This window comes from Peromyscus californicus, unplaced genomic scaffold (assembly GCF_007827085.1).
Source record: "Peromyscus californicus insignis strain IS unplaced genomic scaffold, ASM782708v3 Scaffold_4__1_contigs__length_199733344, whole genome shotgun sequence".
Classification (NCBI taxonomy): domain Eukaryota; kingdom Metazoa; phylum Chordata; class Mammalia; order Rodentia; family Cricetidae; genus Peromyscus; species Peromyscus californicus.
In genome coordinates this window covers 166,434,706-166,459,081 of record NW_026294562.1, presented here as the reverse complement: position 1 = coordinate 166,459,081, position 24,376 = coordinate 166,434,706, and the positions used below count along the sequence as shown (strand labels likewise).

The following is a 24,376-nucleotide window of genomic DNA, read 5'->3' as shown; positions in this document are numbered from 1 at the left end:
TGATTTCAGCCTTCAACCTCTATGACTTTTTTTTTTTTTAAATCCTGAAGATGCCTTGATTTCGGGACTAGTGACCCGTTTTGGACTTCAGACTTCCAGAAGTATAATCATGTCTGTCTGTGGGCTTTAATCTATCAATTGTGAAGTAAGAAATGTAAACTCATTAAAAAGTACTTTAAACATAGAGAGAGAGAGGAGAGAGAGAGAGAGAGAGAGAGAGAGAGAGAGAGAGAGAGAGAGAGAGAGAGAGGAGGAGGAGGAGGAGGAGGAGGAGGAGGAGGAGGAGGAGGAGGAGGGAGGGCAAGTGAGCCTGGAAGGGACCAGTAGCAGCAGTAGACTGGGATGAGACACAACATGACCCACAGCCTTGTGGCTCTGGGAGGGGCTCCCATGGGGCTCGGGTGTGAAGGAATAAGAAGAGCACAGGTGTGCGGCAGAGCTGGGGCTGAGGCAAGCAGGCGCAGAGACCATGGCGCCCCCCTCTCTACTCTTCTGCAAAGGGCTCCTGCTCACAGGTGAGATGGGTCCTGAGAGTGGTGGGTCTCAGCGGGGAAGAGGCTCTGAGGGGAGACGCACTCTCTGCTTGAATCCCGAGGGGAACCGGAAGTGTTGGGGGGCAGGTGGGTGGGGGTGTGGGGGTGGTCAGATTATACTTCCTTCAGCGTGAATCACTATTGCCTGCTGTATTTCTCTGAGTGCTGGCCGGCCGGTGGGGTCCAGAGAGGGTCACCATGCTCATGAGGAGTGCTTCTTACCAGAGACTGGGGGAGGTAGGTCTGCTAGTGGAGGGGGAAGGCTCTGTGGATTGGAATCGGTCAAGGGTGTGGTAGGGGGATCAGGACCTTGGCACTGCCTATCGAGGGCACCTGGGTCTCCAGGCAAGAGGACATTGTAGAAAGAGTGTCAGGAGAAAGGGATGTGTTTGTGGGAGACACTGGAGGGAAAGGGAGCCTTTGAAATAATGTGAGACAAGACCTCGGAAGAATAAAGAAAAAAATAAGTCCCTCCCGCACATTGACTACCTCTAAATTGGTTGATTTAGTGCAATTAGCTAGCCGTCACTGGCAATTAAAAATATTTTAACAGTAACAAATAGGCCGCCCACTTTTGTTACAGTGTAAATAACATAAAAAAGAAATTATAGTTGGAGATGGTGGTGGCCCACACCTTTTGATCCCAGCACTCAGCAGGCAGTGGCGGGTGCATCTCTGTGAGTTCGAGGCCAGCCTGGTCTACAAAGTGAGTTCAGAACAGTCAGGGCTACACAAAGAAACCCTGTCTCGGAAAGAAAACACAAAAAAGAAAAAAGAAATTATGAAATTGGCAATTGACAAAGTAGCAAGAACTATGAAAACTGCATCTGAGGAGATACTAAAAATGAATAAAAAAATCAATTTTTTTCTTTTTTTCTTTTTTTTTTTTTTCAAGACAGGGTTTTTCTGTGTAGCTTTTTGGAACCTGTCCTGGAACTCGCTCTGTAGACCAGGCTGGCCTTGAACTCACAGAGATTCCCCCGTCTCTGCCTCCTGAGTGCTGGGATTAAGGGCGTGTGCCACCGCTGCCTAGCCAAATTCAATTTTTAAAAGTAGATGCCAAAGCAGTATGAAGATAGATTCCTGGGCTACCTTCTTACTTTCCTCTCTTTCTGACAGTGCCTCCTTCTTCTGAATCTCCAAACAGTAAAATTCAGTATAAAAGAAAAACATCATGGCCCGTTTAAAGATAAAGCAAAAGAGATACAGAGTCCATGCTCTGCGGAAATGTCCGGTGTGCAAAGAGCCCTTGTCCTCAGGAAGCCTCCTCACATTGACCGACCACAGACTGCTCTTTTCCTTTTTTGTATTTTTGTATTTTTTAATGCTTGAGGTAAAAATGTCTTTATTCCTCAGCCAGTCCTAAAATTGCCTTTAGCACTGAAGCTGTGAAGCCTGGTTTGGCCTCAGTCCAGCTCCCCAAAGCCTAGGGGACTCCTTGGGTGACTGCTGCTGACAAGGCGGAGCTGAGCCTCTGTCCCCTCAGGACTGACGTTCCCGGGGCTCCTCCTGATCCATCTTCATGCACTGATGTTTATAGCTGAAGGTCACACTGGACAAAGGAAAAACTAACAGGAAAAGATGGCAGATTTGCTTAAATACTCCAAAATGGAATAGATATTTCCTAACGTCCACAAAACTGTAAATACAGGAGAATCATACAATCAATCTAGACTTTTAAAATGTGTAAATGTTGGTTGTTCCTTTCGTCTTTTATCATTACTTCATGGGGCCAAACAGTGGTCTTCATGATTTTAATTTGAGATATAATAACCTGTTCTACTGAGTCTGTTAAACATAGTCACAATAAACTCAGGGTCACCAACATCAATCAATGTCATACGAACGACACCAGAGACTTCTTTTCTGCTTGATTTGAGTAAGATCCATCCCAAACCAGAATTCTCCCGTCCCAGATTTCGTCCCTCTGTAGCTGGTGGTTCCTGGCCTGTCTGTAACCTTCTGTAGGTGGTGGTTCCTGGCCTGTCTGTAACCTTCTGTAGCTGGTGGTTACTGGCCTGTCTGTAACCTATCAGTTGTATAAGTCTGAATCTGTGTCCCCCTGGCTGCCTGAATGCTGTCTATCTTATCTATCTTGGGAATCTGTCTGTCCCAAACAACGACCTTTGCTCTCTCAGTTATTGACCAGCACAGAGAGCATCCAACATGGAAGGAAGGATGGACACGTTACAGAAATCTTCAGCAGAATTTTACAAGGGATTAAGTTATTTGTTCCAACTTATTTCTGAAGTACTTAGAAAAGCAAGCGTCCACTGCAAACATCACTACACCCATGCTGTTTCCAGCACTTATGGTGGATATTTATAGTCTATGAGGTTGCTCAAGCTATTTGATGTTTTCAACAAATGACGACCACTCATTAGATACACAGGTGCGTCACTCCTGGGTGAGGGCAAGGAAGAGCATATAATGTAAGATTACAGCTATGCATTAGCTGAGGTTGGGGAAGCCAAGGCAAGTGAGATTTGGTTGTTACATTGTTCTCTTAAAGGCAGGTTGAACAAATGGCTGAGTGCACAGTAGGATATCAATCTTAAGCAGTGGCTCTCAACCTTCCTAATGCTGGGACCCTTTAATACAGTTCCTCATGTTGTAGGAACCCCCCCCCCCCCCGACAATAAAATTATCTCATTGCTACTTCATAACTGCAATTTCGCTACTGTTGTGAACCATTATGTAAACATCTGACCTGCAGGATATCTGATATGCAGCCCCCAAGGCGATAACAACCCATAGGTTGAGAACCACTGGTCAGTCTTAAGTGACCTCAAGGTGTATTACTACCATGGTTGTCAGGTTCCAACGTAAGTTATAGCCTCATAGAATGCAAAAGATACTTTCATGTTGATTTAGCCACATTCCACAGAAAAGTTCTGTGAGAGAGGGAAGACAGAAAGAAAAAGAAAAGGTGAGAGCTGGCCAGTGATGGTACATGCCTTTAATCCCAGCACTCAGGAGGCAGAGGCAGGCAGATCTCTGTGAGTTCAAGGCCAGCCTAGTCTACGGAGAAAGTTCCAGGACAGTCAGGGCTGTTACACAGACTAACCCTATCTGGAAAAAAAAAAAAGCAAAAACAAACAAAAAAAGAAGGAAGGAAGGAAGGAAGGAAGGACAAAAAAAAAGAAAGGAAAAGGAAAAAAGATAAAGAAATAAGATTGCGATCCTGAGAACTAACAGTTTTGATAGACCCAGGCTGTGTTCCTTAATGGCTTTACCAGCTCTTCCTCTCTCCTGAAGACTGCTGTCCTGTCTGCTGTCCAGCCACATCTATGTCAGTTCCTAGGAACCATGCAACTGACAGGGACATCATATTATAATATGGACTTCCTATGCACGAGTGTGAAGCTTGGGCAAAGGGGGTACTGTGAAGGGGAGTTTCTGGAAGGAAGCTGTGTCTACAAAGCCTGATGTGCTGACTGGAACTACTGTGAAGTGGAGAGGTTGGAAAGGTGCAAGTCCAGAGTCTAACTGCAGTTTATGTTGGTCTATCTTAACTCCCTAAGCATTCTTTCCTTGCCCACCTGGGCAACATCCTGGGACTAACAGGGGGCGGGGGAAGCCTCTTGGAATGTATTAACAGAACTCTAGGTTTCACCACCAAAGGCTGCAAGCCTTTGGAGAGTGTCTGAGCCCTATTTTTGCCATCCCTCAGCTTTGTTATAGCCTTCATGTCCTTGGAGAAGGCCTTGACTTAAGACTTGCTTTGTTACATTGCTATAAAAGAAGTTCATGAAACCACTTCCACCTCAGAACATGGAATTTGGGGCAAATCTAAATCTGTGTTTCTGGACTTTACGGTCACTCAGTCTATCTCTTCTTCCCTGTGATGTGAGAGCTGTGTTTTCCCGTCAATAGTGTGAAGGTCTGACATGTGACAGTGGATACAGGTAAAAGATCTTCCCCTGAGGCCACAGGATTTATAGGCTGTCACAGGGCGTGCGGCAGAGTACAGCGTGGAAAAGATCACATCTGCCAGCATTACAGCTCAGATGGAAAGGCATCCTGGCAGCTGGGAGCCAAGGAATACCACAAAGTCACACAACACAACAAACCTCACACGAGAGATTCATTAGGAGGGAAAAACCCAAGAGTGTGGCTGCCTCTGCCCCGGCGAGAAACAGCAGCAAACTGAACAGGGCTTCTATGGAGTTTCTTGGGAAGGGGGTAGAACTTTTCACTGTGGAGCTTTCCAGGGTGGAGATGGGTGGGATTTCATGTCTAAAGATTGGGCTTTTTTATCCTGTAGGATGGGGTCAGGGTCCAGCTGTTAGGGCAATTAGAGTATTCTGCAGGTGGGATCTGTTAGAAGCCCTTGGGAGAGGGGCCTGGCCACTCTGTGCCTCCAGGGGTTTACGACACTTTGGAAAAGGAAGCTGGAGGAGGTGTGGGGGAAGGGCAGCTAAGACGCCTTCTCCAGAAGAGGGCCTTGGAAGCTTGGACACAAACTCGGCAGGCTTCTACAAGCTGGATGGCATTTTGTGTTGCTCAGGAGGCTGCAGGTTGCTGGGCAAGTGGCTGGTGACAGTACCGTCACCTCAGGACAGTGTCAGCCAGGTGTCTGGCAGCCTGTCGGGCTGCATCTGATGAACTGGCTCAGCCATGTGAACTCAGCAGAGCCCTGTGGCTAGAAAGATCCAGATGGCTATCAGAAAGGTGATCTCCTTATAAGCTAAGGAGTCCGTGGTCTCCTCCTCGGCTCTCATGCCTCCTGTCTGAATCTTCCTTATCTGCTCCGGGAGGACTGGTTCACACGGAGCAGCATTCTTCCTGGAGAAAAAGGGCAAAGTTGGCTCCATTTTCCACTGCCTCAGAGACCTCAGCCTCTCCCACTTCATAGGTGACCACCGCCAAGTAATGGACATGGTCTGGAATTGCAATTAGGCTTTGTGAAACTTGCTCTCCCTCCCTCCCTTCCTCTCCCCACCCCACCCCCGCCCCACACTGAGCAAATATATAAATAAATGGAAAAAAATACAAACCAACCTGTAACTAGAGTTTTCCTGCCTGGCCCACAGTCAGGACAAATCTCTCTCACCTGCCAGTCCCACAGCCGCTCAGACCCAACCAAGTAAACACCGAGACTTATATTGCTTACAAACTGTATGGCCGTGGCAGGCTTCTTGCTAACTGTTCTTACAGCTTAAATTAATCCATTTCTATAAATCTATACCTTGCCACATGGCTCGTGGCTTACCGGCATCTTCACATGCTGCTAGTCATGGCGGCGGCTGGCAGTGTCTCTTTCCGCCTTCCTGTTCTTTCTTTTTCTCCTCTCTGTTAGTCCCACCTACACTTCCTGCCTAGCCACTGGCCAATCAGTGTTTTATTTATTGACCAATCAGAGCAATTTGACATACAGACCATCCCACAGCACCAACCCATGGTATTAAACACTCATTAGCTCCCAAACCGAGGAGTCTATAAACAAACAAACAACTTGGGTACCCAGGCCCTGGTCACATTCATTCCTTCATCCTCTCATCCACAGATGTTCAAGCCCTTCCCAGGCACCTGGCCTCCCACAGAGAGCAGGCTTCACGGGGCCTTTGTTCTGAGGCTTTATTTATTTTTATTTTTGACATATGCTCTTTGCCTGAATGTCTGTCTGTGCCACTCCCTGGGTGTCCTCCTAGAGAAGGTTAGAAGACGACATTGGATCCCCTGGGACTGGAGTTACAGACAGCTGTGAGAAGCCATGTGGGTGCTGGGGATTGAACCCAGGTCCTCCGTAAGAGCAACTCTTTACCACTGAGCCATTTCCCTAGTCCCGACAGGGTCTTCACTCTAGTGGAGGGGAGACAGAGAAGCAAGGGCTTCCAGAAGGTTCAGTCAGGGGTTGGCTGCAAACGCAAAGGGAACAGAGCAAGAAAATAAGGAATGTGTGACCTGGGGTTTCCAGAGAAGGAGGTCGGGGTAGGCACCTCCCATGCCCCAAAATACTCCTGAGAGTGAGCAGAGGTGTGAGGACAATGAGGGGGGAGCCATGCAACTGAGGAAAGAGTTGCATGCAGAGGACACAGCTTCAGAGGCACTGTGGGAATGGGGTTTATGTTGCTTTCTTGCACCAAGTAGAGTGGGTGCACCCCGACCCACATACCAAGGCTGAGTGATGAGCACACATGCACAGGACACAGGGACCCAAGATTGACGGGTGTCCTCGCCTTTCTTCTAGCCTCCCTTTTAGCCTGCTGGACCTCAAACGCCGTGGCCCACCCATCTATTGAGGCTGTACCGCCCTCTCTTCCTGAAGGGGGAAATGTTCTTCTACGTGTTGATAACCAGGCAGAGAAGCTTCAGGCCTTTTTCTGGTATAAAGGGAAACGCGCCTTTGAAGAATTTAAAATTGCACATTATGAAACAGCCTCTCAATCACTTAAATGGGGGCGTAAATACAGTGGTAGGGAGAGGGTGTACACCAACGGATCCTTGCTGCTCCAGAATGTCACCCAGGAAGACACAGGAATCTACACCCTAGAAACATTTGGAACATATTACCAATGTGAAATAACACATGTCTACCTCCAAGTGTACAGTAAGTGACTCTCTGTGACCTGTGGGTGCTGGGTGGGGATCATTCCACTTAACACACAGGAGTGTCAGGGCTGCCCTGTGCCTACCTCCTCTCTGCCTTGAGTCCCCTCATTGGGGTTTGAACATTTAGTGCAGGACACACATGGGGGAGTTAAACCTCAACAGATCAAAATCCATCACCCAAATCCGTCCTGCAGAGGGGAGGATGTGCAGCAGGTAACTCAGCTAAGGACATTAGCCTCGGGCAAGACTCTTAGAACTGTCATTATGAACATGACACAGAGAAGGACTCTGAGAGACTCTGACAGGGCATGGTTGAGGAAAACATGGGCTCCTCACGCAGATGTGAGCACCAGGAAGCCCTGACTCCAGACAGAACTCTGTCTCAGACTCCACCCCAGGTGACCCTGGGGACCTTCTCTCCAGAGCTGGGATTGGACTTCCTTTTAGGGCTGACAGGGCCCAAGTTTTATTGGCTTGTGTAAGCAGCCAGCCCGCTGCCATGACAGCCATATGTAAGCTGGGTCCCCTGAGAACAGCACACAGAGCAGAGCTGGATGGGTGCCCAGGCCATCAGCCAGCTGTTCTCATAGGTGTGCGGGTACTCAGCTCATCATCAGGGGTCCATCCCACAGAAATCCCAGGCAAATGGTAATAGACGCCCCTGATTTGGGTAGCTCCCCCATCCCAAGGTCAGGTCCTTGTTTAAGATTAACTCACAGACATGGCAATGATCACTCGCCATGTGTCCTATTATAGGGAAACAGAGACCCAGTGGCTGAATCAGGGTCACTCAGGCCATGGGTGGCAGGTCTCCAACACAAGATGTCTGGCTGTAGCCTCGGCCCTGAATTCCCTATTGAAAAGGCCTTATTAGGTGCCCGTGGAGCCGGGAGGGGCTGGCTGAGATCTCTATCGCTGCATCTCTCATTTGGTCTCTTCTGTTTCTTCTACACAGAGATTGTGACACAGCCCACCATCCAAGTCAAGACCACTAGAGTGGGGAGACAGAACGCTGCAATTCTCACTTGCATGTCACCCTACACAGGAGTTGACGTCAGCTGGATCTCCAATAACAAGACCCTGGATTTCAACAGGAGGATGACGCTGTCCCCTGAAAAGCACAGGCTCACCATAGCTCCCCTCAGGCTGGAGGATGCAGGGGAGTATCTGTGTGTGATCTCCAACTCCTTCAGCTCCAAGAAGAGTCACCCCGTCTACTTGTTCTTGGTCAGTGTGTGATGTCCTCTCTCTTTCCTCACCACAGTCGGGAAGTTTCTTTCTCACCTGTGTGCAAAGTGGGTAAAGGTTCTAGGGAGAAGATCCTCGATGCAGACATAGAGACAGGCAGCATGGTCACATACACCTGTAATCCCCAAATAAGACACAAGTCAGGAGGAATGCCATTCCAGTCCAGTCACACAGTGGCCCAGTGGTGGCAGTGGTGCACGCCTTTAATCCCAGCCTTGGGAGGCAGAGGCAGGCGGATCTCTGTGAGTTCAAGTCTAGCCTGGTCTACAAAGTGAATTCCAGGACAGCCAGGGTTACACAGAGAAACCCTGTCTCGAAAAATCATTAAAAAAAAAAAAAAAAGACATCAGCTTGGGAACAGAATTCAATATTGGGGGTCAGAATTGCAAAGGGGTTAAGAAAGACGTAGATTCTGGATTAAATACAAACTGTACCTCAGGATCCATGGGGAACAGAGTTCAAGCACTCCCTACACAGCAAAAGCTTGTAGGTGTTCAGAATCCTCTACACAGAGAAACCCTGTCCTGAAAAACCAAAACAACAAAACCAAAAAAACAAAACCGAAAACGGAATCCTGTTAAAATGGTACAGTGACTACACAGAGTTCTAAACACATCTTCTCTCTCGTGCAAATTGCTTCTCTGGTCAAACGCCGGTGCTGCCTAGACATCAGTCATCCACGTGAAGTTGGAATCCTGATGGGAGATTGGGCAGGACGTGTTTCACGTGTAAAATGCCTTTGAACAGTTGTGGTCTGCAGGTTTTTTTCATCCATATACGTAAATCCATGGGTGAGAGGAGGGAGCTGGCTGAGCTTCCTGCCCAAGGCTGGCCTTTACGGTGAGATCTTGCCCCAGATCCCGTTTTGTCTTAACAGTTCCTGGTGCGGTGAATTACACTGATAGCATGGACCAATGTAGCCATTTTGAAGCAGAGTTCGTGGCATCAAGCACAGTCACGTAGTCGTGTATGAAGGGACTCTAGCCAGACCAAGCATGGCAAACATGGCTCTGGCAGGCCTTGCCCTTCTCTCCACTCCCTCTGCCTTTCTAAAAACAGACTACATTCTTAAAGCTAGCCACCAAGGCCTAGTCTCTTATTTGGCCTTCCTCCTCCTGAGGCTGACTACCAAGGTCCAACTATCAAAGTGTTGGAGCTCAGCAATCAAAAGTCCCCTTTGGCTGCCCTAATTAACATGCCCAATGAAAACTGAACACCTCATCTTAACACGGGGTTTCCCCCTTTTACCTTTATAAACCACCATTTTCATATGTGCCAAGCCTGTCTCCTCTCTATCCAGAGGCAGTCCTTTGTTCCCCTCCAGGACAAACACCCCTTCCCCTTCTCCCCGGTCCTCTATCTCTTGTCTTTGTCTCTTATCCCTGCCCTCTGTCCCTCTGGGGCAAATAAATCTCCTTGGTGCTGAGAACTTGGTCTTGGGGTGTCTTGAGGCGACTCCAAGGTTCCCTACAGTGTTCTACCGCAGGTCCTGCTCTGCCAGGCGACCCTGGGCCCATGGACTATTCCCTCCTTCCTGTGTGTTTACAGAGGGGATCTCTTCTTCCCAGTCCTAGGCACACTCTTCGTAACTACAAAAGAGTTGCCTGAGATAGCCCTGAAGGAGGCTCCTTCCACCCAGGCTGGGCAACCCTGAGAGCACCACACTTCCAGGACTCATCCTAATGCCTTCCCTCCTGCCTCTATTACGGACATGAGCACTCTCCCTTGGGGGCACTCTCCCTTGTGGAGACTCTCCCCGTCTTCTGGATGACCTGGGTGCTGTGTGCTGTAGTTTAGTGGCCAGAGAGAGTCACACCATACACAGAGTTCATGTGGGAGATTTACTGGGGGAGAAGGGAAGGGGGAGAGGGTACAGAAGCTGGCCTCTGGGGGAGAAGCTGCGGAGGAGACGGGGAAATGAGGGAGCTTGCTTTTTTAAGGGGGTATAGTGCATGCACACAGGGAGTACTCTTAGCGGCTGCAGCTGAGGACCCTGACCTGAGGTCTTCATATATATATATATATATATGAAGGTGATATATAATATCCATATATAATCAGGGAAGATGAGACTATACGGTTGGGTGATATATTGGAATTCTTTAATGAAGGAAGTAGAGTTAGACATATAAGACCCCAGTTTCTTTTTTCTCTATTTGAGAGAATTCACTTAATGAAAAAGAGACATGTACCTTAATCATACCATCCACCCCGACAACCCCTCACCAAGGGAGAACTGTGGCCAGGTTGGAATGGGTAGAGATGGAAGGGGTCCCATAGCGGAGCGGGATGAGTAACAGGGGGGAGTGAAAGTGGGTGCCAGAGTCAGACGGTTGGAACGGCCCATCACTGGAGGGGGGAAGGGCTAGAGGAGCTGAAGGGGCAGTTGTGTGCTGAGGTCTGCAGAGCGGGGGCCCATTAGCAGAGTCCTGAGAAAAGCAACTTAAGGGACAGCGTGTTTATCCGGTTCACGTTCAAAGGTGGAGTCCATGACAGTGGGAAGGTCACAGCTGGTCACGTGACCCCCACAGTCCACAGTGCCAAGTGTGCTTTCTCCATCTGCACGGTCCTGGAAGTCCTGGCCAGGGGGCAGTTCCACCCACACTGGAGACCGGTCTTGTCACTTGTACTAAGTGACCAAGATAATATCTCCAGACATTCTCCGAGGCTGCCCCCATGTAGATAAGCCCTCACAGGTGTGCCTGTGACCTGTCACCAGAGATTCTAGAGTCTTTCCAACTGACACCCTTAACCATGACAACCGCCTAGTTTTAGCACCAGTAGGTGATTAAAAGTTGCCCATGCTTGCATTCCATTACAGAACAATTAAATTAGAATTTGTGAACGGGGTTTACCATCATTTGAACAAAGGTCTCAATGATTCCAAAGTGTAGCTGTATTTTCTGCTTTCCATTAGATTTCTTTGTCTTCTGAATCCCTCTCCAGTGCTGGGAATCAAATACAGGGGCTGGCCTGAGGTGGTAATACACCCTTTTAATGCCAGACTAGCAGGCACATCTCTGTGACTCCAAGGTCGGCCTAATGTCCATAGCAAGTTCAAGGCCAGCCAGGGCTACACAGTGAGATCCTGTCAGAAAAAGAAAAAGAAAGGAACCTTAGAGATGGCTCAGTGGTTAAGAGCACTGGCTGTTCTTCCGGAGGACCCAGGTTTGGTTCCCAGCACCACATGGCAGCTGACAACCCTCTGTAAGTTTATTTCCGGTGTCTACAATGTCTTCTCTTGGCCTGCATGTGCCTCAGGCAGGTATACAAGCGGCACACAGACTTATATGCGGGTGAAACACCCATACATAAAATGAAAATTTTTAAATATGTTTAAAAAATAGAAAGGACAGAGCAGGGCATTCAAATGGAAATCTTGGCGGCTGCCTGGAAAGGGAGATGTAGCCGAGGAAGGGAGGAGCCAGGGATGTGAGTCCGACTTGGAGGTCAGCAGGGCACACCAACCACAGGGCAGACAAGCAGCTTTACTGGGAAGGGAGGGGGAGGAGCTTCAGAAAAGAGCGAAGAAGCCCAGAGTGTGGAAGAACGCAGGACCAGGCCATTCCCAGTGCCTGGAAGAAAGAGAAGTAGCTAAAAGCAAGGAAAAAGGAAAAGCTATGCATCTCTAGATGACTTTTAGAAAGGCAGGCAGGCAGGGTTGGCCCCACCTCGAGTCGATGGATTGGCACATGGCTGCGTTGGAGCACACTGTGCCAGAAACAGATGAACGCGTTTGTGTCATTCCGCAATGTCAGAATCCACAACATGCAGGGGTTTCAATGACGGCAATTTGTCATCTAATCCACCCGCCTTGGTAGCTTGGCTGAGGAGAATGGGGGTTCTTCTATTCTCATCTTGATTATTAATAGGCGCTCTCACATCACACTGCACACGGTAAATGTATCTATGTGTCTGTGCGCATATACGCGGGTGACAAAGTGATGCACGTTAGAGGCTGCAGAAGTGGGCTACAGAGAGTCCGCATTGATAAGGAAGCAGACTGGATGCATGCAGCTCAAAACTATTTAGGAACACATTCCGCCCAATGGACAATGTGACTCCGGCCGCCATTCCTCACTTTACACGTATGTCTGTTGTCTAGACAGTATTGGTATTAAGTATCAGAAGTGACTGGAGCAGGTGAGGGATGTGTTGAGCTCCATGCAAACACTATACCCTGTTTAACATGGGACTTCAAGAGCTTCCACAGTTTGGGGGGTGTGCTAAGCTCCTGAATTCCGTTCCCCACGAATTCTGAGGATTGACTATGCATTTGATTTGGACCCCAGGCTCTTCTTAACTCCTTTGCATTTCTGTTTTCTGCTGGCTTTTTTTAATGGCTTAGTAACTTTGGCCAAGAATGTTTCTCCATTTTTCACACCATTGATAAAGAGTTTCCCCCACAGTGGGGTAGGAAGGGAGGAGGGGTCACTCACTGATCACAAACATGTAAACTCAGTTGCTCCCCTTGGACATGAATGTTTGAAGGGCTTACACTGATACCCCCGGCATCTGCCCTCAGACAGCCATGCCGAGCCTCCTCCTCGTGTTCATTTCCAGGTTCTGGTTATTGAAGAGGCACAGTCTGTAGATTCCAGTGTCAGCTCTCAAGCAGGTGAGGGAAAGAGAGCCCCGCTCTTGGACTATGGTTTTTGTGACTCGGAGTGAGGGTTGTGCCACGGTTTGTGAGGGAAGGGGAGGGGACTGAATGGGAGTAGTCCATGTTCACGGATCTCAGCCATCTCTCTCTGGTCCCCAGACACCTAATAAGGCTTTGGGGCAGAGGAGTTACAGCTAAAGCTGTAGCATCCTGTGCTTCATTATATCTGCTGCCTGTGACTAATGCAGCACTGTGTTTTCCATGTCTTAGTTTCCGTATTAGAGGACACAAGGCAAATGGCCATTGTCGTGGCTATAAGGTAACCTTAAGTATGATCAACGACCTGACCTTGCGACAGCAAGGCATCCCAAATCAGCAGTCTGTTACCATTTGCCTGGCTGTGAGATTTCACTAAACTGGACCCCTGAGTACAAGCAGTTGCCAAGAGGACATGTTTCTTAGAAGTCCACCAGAGCAGTAGGCCGAGAGCCTGGGCACCCATCCAGCTCTGCTCTCCACACTGAGTCTCAGCAGAAAGAGATGGCCAGAGGACCCAGCTTACATGTAGCTGTCATGGCAGTGGGCAGGCTGCTTACACATGCCAATAAAGCCTTGTTCCCTGTCAGCCCTAACAGGAAGTCCAATTCCAGCCCTGGAGGGTTACTTGGGGTAGAGTCTGGGACAGAGGTCTGGAGCCAGGGCTTCCAGGTACTCATCCCTCTGTGAGGATCCCATGGCTTCCTCAGCCTGCCTGACTCCCACAGGGCCATGTTCATGGTAAGAGCCCCAAGAGCCTGGGCTGAGACTGACCGCTTTGGGTTATCCAGCACACACCGCCTCTCTGCAGAGTGGAGTTAGGTGAAGGACTCTGATGCACCTCCACCATTAAATGCTCACACCCACCCACCACCCACCCTCCCACCCCGCCGTGAGGACACAATGCAGAGAGGAGGGAGACCCAGTTCAGGCCTTACAGTGCTGTGTGTGAAGTAGAATAAACCCTCTCTAGCATTTAGACATCAAGAGCATCATTCACTGTGTGTTCAGAGGTAGGCATATGTATTCAAGGTTTCTTCCATGTAGAGCCGTGTTTTCCTGGTTGATATTCCAGAGCAGCAGGGACCTACTGGCGTGTATCATCTCTCTACCGCTCCCTTCAGCCCCTAGTTCATAAGTGAATTAGTGGCTATTTCCTAATTTATAATCTCACGGCCTATATGAACGTGGGCTACTTTGTCCAAGTCCAAGGCTGGAAGAGTCTCTGACTGCCTATGAATAAAATCTGAGCAACATTCCCCTTTCAGCAGCAGAGAATCGTTATTTCTTTAGTAGTCCGCTGGGCTGTGGCGGCTGAGTTCCAGTGGGTTAAAAGCCAGGCTTAGAAGGAAAGTGAAAACACTCATCAATACTGGGTCTGTGCGTTGTGTTCATCATCCAGCCTCGGTGTGTGGGCGGGGGCGTGTCCATCCTGTTTGGTTCAGGATGGACCTGAACCCCATTCCCACAGTGCCCTTGAAGCTGTGTTCTCTGCATAGACCCTTTCTTCAGGTGTGGGCCCTTTATATTTGGGGTGAAGGATGCTTTCCCTGACCTCCTCTTCCAGAGACCCTGGGTCATCCCTTCCGGTTTTAATTCTCTGTTCCCAGTGTGTTTGCAGTCAACCCCTGGCTGTACCTTCTAAAAGCCCTCAATGCTCTGCCATCTAGTCCATTAGAACCAGGGCTTTGTGAGGACAAGGGGCTAGACTGCTGTTTGGGAAGGCCATGTACCTGGGAAAGACTTGGATACCTGTGAGTGAGTGAGTGAGTGAGTGAGTGAGTGAGTGAGTGAATGAATACTCAGGACCCTGGATATCCTTAGGTTTTATCACAAAATTTTCAGTTTTGTGACTAATGAATGTGTCTAAAGTCTTTAATACCTAGTTGGATTTAATTTTTTTCGTATTTTTTGGGGGTGTGTGCAGACACACGTGAGGGTTATGTGATGAAATTTCATGAAACCTGATTAAAATTCAAGATCACGTTGATTTCTGGCAGCAGTCACCAGACAAGCAGAGAGAGGCTAAAGTCTGCCTTCCCAACCTCCTCCTCCTTCCTAGAGCAGTGGTTCTCAACCTGTGGGTTGAGACCCCTCCTGCTTGTACCTCCGAAGTGCTGGGATTAAAGGTGTGCACCACCACTGCCCGGCTTCTTTTTGTGTTTGTTTGGTTTTGTTTTTTGGGACAGGGTTTCTCTGTGAAGCCCTTGCTGTCCTGGAACTCTGTAGACCAAGGCTGTCCTTAATTCAAAGATCCGCCTGCCTCTAACCTCCCGAGTGCTGGGATTAAAGGCACCACTATCATCCAGCATTGTCGTGGTGTTTCATCATAGCAATAGTAACCCTAACCAAGACAGGGATGCAGGGCCAGTCTGAGAGGAAACAGACTATGTAACAAACACATGAGGCCTGTGTCCTTGGTCCTAGCACTCTGTAAGCAGAGGCAGGTGGATCTTTGAGATATAGGCCAGCCTGGTCTACATAGGGAAACTTTGTCTAAAAAAAGGAAAAAGTAGAAAAGAAAACCTTAGTGCTATAATCAGACTCGCACATTAATTTTATCTCAGGGTACCGATATTAGACCTTGCAGAGTTTTTCAGCCTCTTTCTACAACATGCTTTGATCCTTCTAACAGGATTTTCCTCCATTTCCAATTTGGAACAGTAGCTGACAATATGCTGCCCTCTCTCATTCAAAGGACTGATTTCATTAAAAAAAAAATCTCTTTTCATACAATGTATTTTGATCATATACTTTCCCCTTCCCCAACTCCTTCCCTACCCATCCAACTTCATATTCTTTTTTTTTTTCTCTTTCTCTCAAACAAAAATAAAAAAAACAACCAACCCATACTCAGGTGGCAGTGGCGCACGCCTTTAATTCCAATACTCAGGAGGCAGAGGCAGGTGGATCTCTGCGTTTGAGGCCAGCCTACTCTACGGAGCTAATTCTAGTATAGCCAAGGCTACAGAAACTCTGCCACGAAAAACCAAAAAATAAAAAATAAATAAATAGGGGACTGGAGGGATGGCTCAGTGGTTAAGAATATTTGCTGTTCTCATAGAGGACCCAGGTTCAATTCCCAGCACCCACAAGGGTGACTCATGACCATCTGTAACTCCTAGACACTCATGTAATGTGTACATTCAGACACATAAGATAAATATTTTTTAAATTAAAAAAATATTTAGAGTTGTATCTTCTTTTTAAATTCTACACGTACAGGTGCTTTGCCTGATGTATATCTGGGCACCATGGGTGTGCCTGGTGAGTCTGGAGGCCAGAAGAGACATCAGATCCCCTGGAATTGGGTTTACAGACGGCGCTGAGCCATCTCTTCAGCCCCTAGAACTGTATTGTACACAGATTTGGCTAAGCTGTGGGCCTTGTAAAACCTGTCTGTTCATTTGTTTGTTTTAAAGAGGCAGTAGTGATTTAAATCCTCGCCAGGAGGTGGTGATACACACCTTTAATCCCAGCACCCGGGAGGCAGAGGCAGGCAGATCTCTGTGAGTTTGAGGCCAGCCTGTGCTACAGAGTGAGTTCCAGGACAGATACCAAAACTACACAGAGAAACCCTGTCTTGAAAAAACAACAACAAAAATCCTTGTACTGCCTATGTTTACATGTTGTAGAACTCAGTTCTTCTTGAGACCATCAAAGGGGAAGAGGTTGTCAGAGTGTCTCCCCTCGCCCCACTCCAACCCTCCACCTCCTCCCTCGCCCCGGAAGCTGCTAGCTCTACAGTGTCGAAGATGGCAGATAAGCAGAGGCGCAGACAATGATCATGAGACTCCAGGTTTGGAGGAAGTATGCCGGAAGGCAGGTATTCTGAACAGGCTGCATCCGGGAAGCCTTTCCGTTGGGTCCTGGGCTGCTCTCTAGAGGCAAGAGACTGGCTTCAGATGTGTGGGGTATCGGGTCTTAGGATGATGTCTGCCTCAAAGCCATGTACTATTTATTATTATGACCCAGGAACCAAGTATAGAAGATTCTATGGCAGTGGTTCTCAACACATGGGGCGCGACCCCCAAGCCCATCAGAAACCACAGATATTTTACATTATGATTCACAACAGCAGCCAAATTACAGTGATAAAGTGGCAACAAAGATGATTTTATGGTTTTGGGGTCAGCACAACATGAGGAACTGTGTTGAAGGGTCTCAGCATCAGGAAGGTTGAGAACCACTGGTAGGGGATTCCTAGTTTTGGTGCTATTGGCACTCGGTGGATCTCTGGGCAGAGAAACAAAAGCAAAGGAACCCAAGGTTAACACTCAAGCCAAGCTGAGCAGGCGGGGATGGGGGGTGGGCAGACAGGAGCAGGGTGGGGAAACCTATCAACCAGATGGATCTCAGCAGGACCACCCAGGAATGTTAGCCCCGGGGGGACAGAGACCCCATTCCACCTTGTCACCCGCAGCAGCCGGAAGAATTCCCCTAAGCTTTAGGGACCTGATTCAGGACAAACTGGGATTCAAGGCTTCAGTCCTGAAAGGAATTTTAGGACCGGCTTGTGAAATAAAGACAGGGTCACACAGGCTTAAGTGTGAAAGTGGAAAAAAGAAAGAGAGATGACCACGGTCCATGTGAGTGTGGCTTCCTGAGGCCACATGGCCTTTCCAAATGAGAAAATACATATAAATATAAATAATATATATTGGACACATATATGGGATAGGGTCTCTCTATGTATCTCTGGCTGTCCTTGAACTCACAGAGATCCACCTGCCTCCCTGGGATCAAAGGTGTGTGCCACCATGCCTGGTTACAAATGGGGAAACTTCAGTATAGCTGGAAGCCCTCTCTCTCCCCCTCTGTCTTTAAGACAGGACATGATAGTTCCCTTTGATGTAGAATTTAGTAGAAAGTTATTCCCAGAGTTTATCTTCGCTTTGTTATAGCCTCTAAAGTATTTTCAAAATAGATTTCTTATTTTTAGTACCGGCTTTGAACTCATGTGTAGTCTTTAGAAATCTTATTAACTACTGTGAATTACCAACTTAAGAATTTATTTGTGGGTGTACTTACTTTTATTTTCTGTGAGTGCTCTCTGCCAGAGTGTATGTGTGTGCACACCTAGTTCCTACAGAGGCCAGAAGAAGGAGCCAAAGCCCTCAGGATCTGGAGTTATGGATGGTTGTGAGCCTCCAGGTGGGTGCTGGGAACTGAACCCTAGTCCTCACCAAGAATGAAAGTGTTCTTAACCACAGAACCAGCTCTCCAGCCCCTATAACATCCTTTGTGAATCCTTTAACATTCTAACTAAACCAGGAAGCCCATTTGTGACTTTTACACGTGTCTGTATGCAGACCTTTAACTCAAGTATGCAAAACAAACCAATTTAGAGATAGTCAGTGTTCCCCCTAGAAAGGAGGAGTCTTACATGTATTTAGATTTTTCCTTTTTTTTTTTTTTTTTTTTTCCTGAGACAGGGTTTCTCTGTGTAGCCCTGGCTGTCCTGGATCTTGCTCTGGAGACCAGGCTGGCCTCGAACTCAAGAGATTCACCTGGCTCTGCCTCCCGAGTGCTGGGATTAAAGGCGTGTGCCACCACCGCCTGACTCCTGTTTTTGTTTTAGACCTCCAGCATCTTGTCCTGCCTCTCTTCCCTCCAAATCTCCCCAGAAGTCCAGTGCCTCCCACCACTACAGCTCTTTCATCTGAATACCCTTTCCACCGTGGTCTCACGCCTAGAGACCGCAAACATGCACCGGGATGCAACTTCAAGGCTCTGGCCCTTCTCAAAACCCCTGACCAGCTCTAATCCAAGAGCCTGAACCTGATCAGGTGCAGTCTTGAGGGATACCTGTTAGCATTGTGACCCGCCCCTTGGGGACCCACCTGGGTCCTCCTGACACCATCCTGCCTTCCCTTTAAGAAGAACACTCCTCCCCCTTTTCCTCTCTTTTGCCCTTCCCCGTCATGAGGCGTGCACCCTTGTCCTCCCCCCCCCCTTTTCTTTCTCTCTCCCTCTTTCCTTATCTCTCTGTCTTCTATGATAATAAACTCATTTCCACGTGGATGCAGTGCCTGGGGGAATGGGTGACTGTTCACGTGCCGCAGCCCACTGCCACATCTGCCCAGCTTGTTTCCATCACCCACGGGACACCTTGGCCCGGCCAGCCAGGGCCTCCCGGGCCCCCTATCATTACATTGGCGCCAGTGACATCGGCAGGCCCTGCCACCGCTTTCTCCTGCCTGCGGGCAGTCTGAGAAACACTGGGACCCTGTACCGCCCACCATTTTTCCCACTGGAGGACCCCTGGGATCGGTAAGGTTCCCCCCTTCCCTCTGGCCATTTCCCACAAATGAGGATGCTCTTGTCTGTCGACCACGGTCTCCTGAAGTTCCGGTACCAGCACCACGTGTCTTGGGCTGTAAGCCCTCCGGCCCCTCTTCCTGTGTGACGGCATATGGCGACACCTGCAGCCACTCATTCCACGGCCCATAGCCTTGGCTATGATAGTCCACTGGCTATCTTGAGCAGTTACTGGTCCTCACTGACCCTCTGAGACCCTGGAGGTCCGTCTGCTGGACCTTGTACCTCACTGTGGAAAATGAGCCTACCCTCTCCGACCCAACTCCTTCCTTATTGCCCGCTCCCCCATGCTCTTTTAGCAGTTCCTCCGCACGTGCACCCTTAAAAACTGCCCCTCATCCCTCTCCTCTGCAGCGACCTGGTCCCTTCACCTTCTCCCTCCTGCTGCTGCCACCACAGACACCGCTAGGGGTGAGCCTCTTGGAGACAAGCCTCTCCCACCTCTGGCAGCTCGCCTTCCCTCTGCCGCTGCTGCTGCTGCTGCTGCTGGGCTCAGGAGGTGGCCCCACAAACTTGTTTCTGACTAACTTTAAATGCTTCAATTTATCTGTTCCTTATCTGTTCAGTTTGTCTACAAAAAAAAAAAAAAAAAGTGAACACGTGGTCAGGTGCCATCTTTGCTAAGGTCAAAGACAGACAGGTCATATGACTTCACTGCCATCTAATTAAGGGCAGCAAAAAGTCACTTCCTGTCAGTGGCTCGAGCATGGGCGGGGTGCCTGGCACTCTAGCCATCTGGGGGGGGGGGGAGGTCCAGTTGCGGCTTGGAGTTCATGTCTCCGTGGTTGCTCATATGGGCAGGGCTCAGAGGTGCATGCACTCCCCTCCAGGGCGTCAGTGAAACCACATGCAGGTGATATCATTATATTAAGATTTTAAAATTTCAGATTTTAACATTAATACAATTCTGATACTGTTTGGGTCACAAGCTCAGGATATTAAGTTTTCCTTGGTTAGCTATCCATCACCTCCCTTTTCTATAATTTGGATTTCAATACTGATTGATAATACTAATATATCAAACTTTTTTTAAAAAAGATTTATTTATTTATTATGTATACAGTGTTCTGTCTGCATGTATCCCTGCAGGCCGGAAGAGGGAGCCAGATCTCATTACAGATGGTTGTGAGCCACCATGTGGGTGCTGGGAATTGAACTCAGGACCTCTGGAAGAACAGGCAGTGTTCTTAAGCCCTATATCAAACTTTTATGTTCTTTTATAAAATAAGAATTCATATAAACCTCAGAAGATCAAAAGAGGCCATTGAATCCACTTCAGAGAGGTCAAAAGAACCCCAGATAAGTGAGTTTTCCTCACCTATCTATTCCTGAGAGTGGCATTTTTCTCTCTCCTGGTCTCCAATTACTAAGACCATGGGCCTAAAGGTTCCAAATAAACTCATAAATTTTAACTTTTTTCTCTAGTTTATATTTCAGCAGGCTGGCAGACACATTGAAGCAGCCGCCAGGTTTCCCAGCTACAGATGCCAGCAGAGACTCTTGTCTATGTGATGTGGACCAGTCCAGCCGAACGTAACTCTTTCCTGTCTCTACAGCCAGGTCAGATAAGCACATACTTCTGATAAATTCCCCATTGCCTGCCTCCCGGGGCTCTGACCATCTGCGCTCCGTCTCAGCCTGAAGCAGTTATGGAGGAGAGTACGTCGTCCTGTGTTCCCTGTTCCCAAGACAGGTTAGAAGGCAGGGCATAGGGGACCAATGCTACCAAATGCCTATTGATATACCAGGAAACTGGACCCAATATTGCAATAAGACACTTTACCTTCTTTATGCAGAACGAAAGAGGTAGTATATAACCTTGAGAAATTATTGTTTCTATATAAATCATTCAGGATTATAATAAATATAATAAAAATAATAAAGATCAGGACTACAACTACAGGGCCTTAAAAATAGTAACAGATTCAGATATCACTGCCAACACCTTAAAAAATGTCTCTCCTTGATGGGTAATGTCGTTCTGTATGCTGTGAATATGTGTTGCTCTGATTGGTTGATAAATAAAGCTGTTTGGCCAATGGTGAGGCAGAATAAGGTTAGGCGGGACATTCCAACTAGAGAGAGAGGAAAGAGAAAGACACAGCAGAGGAGACACTGCTAGCCACCACCAGGAGAAGCAGGATGTAAAGTACCGGTAAGCCACAAGCCACGTGGCGAAGTATAGATTTATAGAAATGGGTTAATTTAAGATGTAAGAGCTAGCTAGCAAAAAGCCTGCCATGGCCATAGTTTAAAAATAATATAAGCCTCTGTGTGTTTATTTAGGTCCAAGCAGCTGCGGGACCACAGGGCTTGGGATTGTGGGGCTGTGGGAGCCAGGCGGGACCAGGAAAACTTCCAACTACATCTCCTTACTCAAGGTCTATTCAGGCATAAGAATGTAAACCTCCCTGTCCTTGCTAACTTCATTAATCTGTAACTAACTGGGAAACCTGCATATTCACATCTAACATATTTTGTTCCCCCAGTCCTCAAACACCTGTAGAGATCTGAGAATATGGTATTTAATATAAAAGCTTTTTATGATGAAGAGACATGTCAGCTCCTGGCAGTATCCTGTATCTTCTCCAAGAAGATGGATGGCCACAGAAGAACTTCCATCTGGGAGCTTATGGCAAGGCCAGCCACACAGCGAAAAGCTGAGATCCTGTCCAGACTGTGAATAAGAGGAGCAATAGGGATCGATTGTCCTCTCTGCCAAGACAGGTAAGATGACCTCTCCAAATTTCTACTTCACAGAAAACAATCTGTCAGATCTTCTGGGCCTATCAGCTGAACAACTGCTGTCTTTGGGGCTTCTGTCCCCCAATAACCATAGAGAGACTTGAGATTGCTGCCTAGGTAGCTGGAAAGCTGTCTCACTAATTCTAAAATTTATCCTTCTCAGATCTGATGGTGTTTGATGACTAGGGTACCAGTTTAACAGCCCCAATCCCAAGACTACAAGCACCTTGATAGCTCATTAATAAGTTTCCTGATAAAAATACAAACAGGTTGCTGGGCGGTGGTGGCACACACCTTTAATCCCAGCACTCGGGAAGCAGAGCCAGGTGAATCTCTTGTGAGTTTGAGGCCAGCCTGGGCTACCAAGTGAGTTCCAGGAAAGGCGCAAAGCTACATAGAGAAACCCTGTCTTGAAAAACAAACAGACAAACAAAAAATACAGACAGGTATGCCTCATTTACAGACTTCATGGTACAGGTTTAGTTTCAGATAGAACTCTGGAGGTTCAAAGTTTTAATATTGATAAATGCAGTTTTGATAAACAGATACAGCATTGACTACAAACAGTTCTTAAGAGTCCTTAAATTTCTATGGACTTTTAACCCTTTTGCTATGATGTAAATCTATGCCAGCTGTCTTACAGATACCTACAGATTCCTGGGGAAAGTTCTGCTACTGTATCAAGAAATCTGGTCTGATGAAAACTTAACGGTCTCCAGAGCCCATTTTGACCTCACCCATTTTCAAGCATATTTTGCAGTTTTGCTCCTCCTGCCTGGGACAAGGTGCTCTCCAGATACGCCAGCCCCCGCACCAGCTGGCACCAGCTCCCAGGATGCCAACTGGGATGGATGCATGCCACCTCCAGAGAAGGGTCAGATGCGATGGCTCCTGCACTCCTAAAGAACACGCCATCCCTCAATTCACTGCTGGTACCACCTCTGCAGGCTCAGGCGGGCACCTGCCCAGCAACTGGAACCTGGTTTTCCAAGATGTCCCAATAAAGGGCATATCTGCTCTCATGTCTCACTCATTCACCCTTGCCTCTTCTGTACATCCAGGGCACTTCTGTACACATTCTCTCTGGGACTTATCACTCTTCCCATGGCTGGCCCAGCTCATAAGACCAAGGGTAACAATCTAGTTTTTTTTTTTTTTCTCCTAGCATCCTCAAGGAATAGATGCCTTAGATCTCCATGCCTGAGATCTCCACCATGACAGCCAACTCTGCTTGTCACTTATACCTCCTGCCGTGTGTGACCCCAGACTTCCAACTCCCCCCACCCACTTCGCCCCTTGTCAGCGTGAAGCAATCTCAAGAATTCAGCGCCCTCTTTCTTCCCCCCACTCGCTACCAGTAACTCACAGAAGAATGTTAGTATTCTGACCCACCCCTTGGGGACCCGCCCGATGTCCTCCTGACGCCATCCTGTGTTCCCTTTAAGAAGAACACTCCTCCCCCTTTTCCTCTCTTCTGCCCTTCCTCCCTCCCCCCTCCATGAGGTGTACACCATCGCCCCCTCTCTCCCCTCCTCTCTTTTCTTCTCTCTCCTTATTTCCTTATCTTTCTCTCTATCTTTCTATGATAATAAACTCATTTCCACATGGATGCAGTGCCTGGGGTGTGAGTGACTGCAGCCCACCATGACTGCAGCATGTTTCTGTCACCTGCATGACACCTTGACCCAGCCAGCAAGAGCCTCCCACAGCCCATATCATTACAGTACCCTCCTCCACCCCCCAGTCTCTGGTTGGAAGCATACCCCCACCCCCACTCCACCTTTCTTTTGTGGGGAGGGTCAAGATAGGGTCTCACTATGCAGCTCTGGGGGTCCTGGAACCCACTATATAGACCAGGCTGGCCTCAAACGCACAGACATCCACCTGCTTCCACTCCCAAGTGCTGTGTGACACCTGTCTGGACCCCAGCAGCCAGTATCCAGGGAAAATACAGCAGGTAATGGTGATTCACATTGAAGAAAGTATAATCTGGCATCACTCCCCACTCCCCGCAACAACCTCTGTCCCTCCCTGTGTCCCTGCCCCTTGGGATTCAAGCAGGGAGTGAATCTCCTCTTAGCGTCTCTTCCCCCTCCTCCCAGCCACCTGAGGGACCTATCTCACCCGTGAGCAGGAGCCCTTTGCAGAAAAGTGGCAAAGGGGGTACCATGGTCTCTGTACCTGCTTGCCTCAGCTCCAGCTCTGCCTCATACCTGTGCTGTTCTTATTCCTTCACACCCGAGCCCCATGGGAGCCCCTCCCAGAGCCACAAGGCTGTGGGTCATGCTGTGTCTCATCCCAGTCTACTGCTGCTACTGGTCCCTGTCATATTGGA

At 48.3% G+C, this 24,376-nt stretch overlaps 1 long non-coding RNA gene across 3 annotated transcripts in view; it reads right to left on the bottom strand.

The window, feature by feature from the left end:
• Positions 1–5,590: 5,590 nt before the first annotated feature.
• Positions 5,591–24,376, bottom strand: part of LOC128094695 (uncharacterized) — a 50,240-nt gene continuing 31,454 nt past the window's right edge. For all 3 annotated transcript variants that reach the window (XR_008213034.1, XR_008213036.1, XR_008213035.1), the window contains exon 3: positions 5,591–11,424. This is a non-coding gene — a long non-coding RNA (uncharacterized LOC128094695). The remainder of the gene's footprint in view (positions 11,425–24,376) is intronic.